A 1,563-nucleotide genomic window follows, 5' to 3' on the forward strand; every position below is an offset into this window, starting at 1 on the left:
TGCCATCTTTATAAGAAAGCCTCTAGCAGCCTGGTTACACATATTTAAGTTTTCAGTTCTTTGCAGGACATTGATTTATATTATCAATTTTATTCAAATCATGAACTTGTGTTTATCAACCCTGAATGATCAATGGTCAAAAATAAGCCTGTTATGGGTGTGGTACTCAGAGGGAAACACCAGGAAGGCTTGACTGTATTTAGTTTACTATTTCATTCCTAACTTTCAAAAAGAAAAAGTCAATCCTTGGTTTTGAGAAAACATAAACTGCCTGGCTTATTTAGTAGAAGTCTCTACAAGATGCAGTGAAGACCCAGCAGTCTTAACCTAGGGACAATGTGTGCACGTGGGATGGAAAGGCACGTGATGGGAATTGACAATGGAAGCCCACCTCGTAGACTACACCTTCTTTGGTAAGGACCAGACCTTACCTGCATAGTGCTTTTAGAAAGTTACTCAATAATTCATTTTAAAATTCTGGCTTATAAATTGCATTATAAATGAAAGACTCAGGAGGTACTGGTTATTAATGAACAGGGAACAACTTTGCCAGTGACCCACGTACCATCCAGGTGATCCCATTTAACTTGATTAAAACCATTCAATTGAAAGCAGCTGAGGTCAACAATCCCAGGCTCAGCTGTAAGGCTACTAGGTTGCAGTTTTGGTTAGACCACATACTAACACATCACCCCGGAGACTTATTGCCTCAGTTCTTGTCTATAAAGTGAGGTTAGTGAATAAGTGGTTCAGGCCAGAATACCGGAGTCAGTAGCCTTTCCCTTCTCCAGGGGATCTTCCCAACCCAGGGATCGAACCCAGGTCTCCCTCATTGCAGGCAGATTCTTTACCAGCTGAGCCACCAGAGAAGCCCGAGAATACTGGAGTGGGTAGCCCTATCCCTTCTCCAGTAGATCTTCCCAACCCAGAAGTCAAACCAGGATCTCCTGCATTGCAGGCAGATTCTATACCAGCTGAGCTACCAGGGAAGCTCCAGTGAATAAGTGTTTCTAAAAGGAACAATTCAAGGATTTAGCGAGTCCAGAGTCACTTGGCATAAACACATCAAATAAATGCTCCTGGACTCTTTTGCCATCTTCTATCAGATTCTTCCACAAGGAGCCCAGTGAGGCCTGCAGTCAACCCTCAGAGACTCACACAGCTAGCCGAGTCCCATCTGGAACACTATTCTACCCTGGGGATTCTCAGTCTGGAGACCCAGTGTGCACATGTATTCTACACACCATCTGTAGATGAGTCTCAAACATTAGTTTTCAGATTCAGGTACATGCTTGCTGTGACTAAATTAAAAATTTACTAACATATCTGGTGACTCAGGCAGTAAAGGATCTGCCTGCAATTCGGGAGACACAGGAGACATGGGTTCGATCCCTGGGTTGGGAAGATACCCTGGAGAAAGGAATGGCAACCCACTCCAGTATTCTTGCCTGGGAAATCCCATGGACAGAGGAGCCTGGTGGGCTACAGTCCATGGGGTCGAAAAAAATCAGACACAACTGAGCAACTAACACTTTAATTTTACATATTAAGTTTACAGTAGCT

This window comes from Dama dama, chromosome 32 (genome assembly GCF_033118175.1).
Source record: "Dama dama isolate Ldn47 chromosome 32, ASM3311817v1, whole genome shotgun sequence".
Lineage (NCBI taxonomy): Eukaryota > Metazoa > Chordata > Mammalia > Artiodactyla > Cervidae > Dama > Dama dama.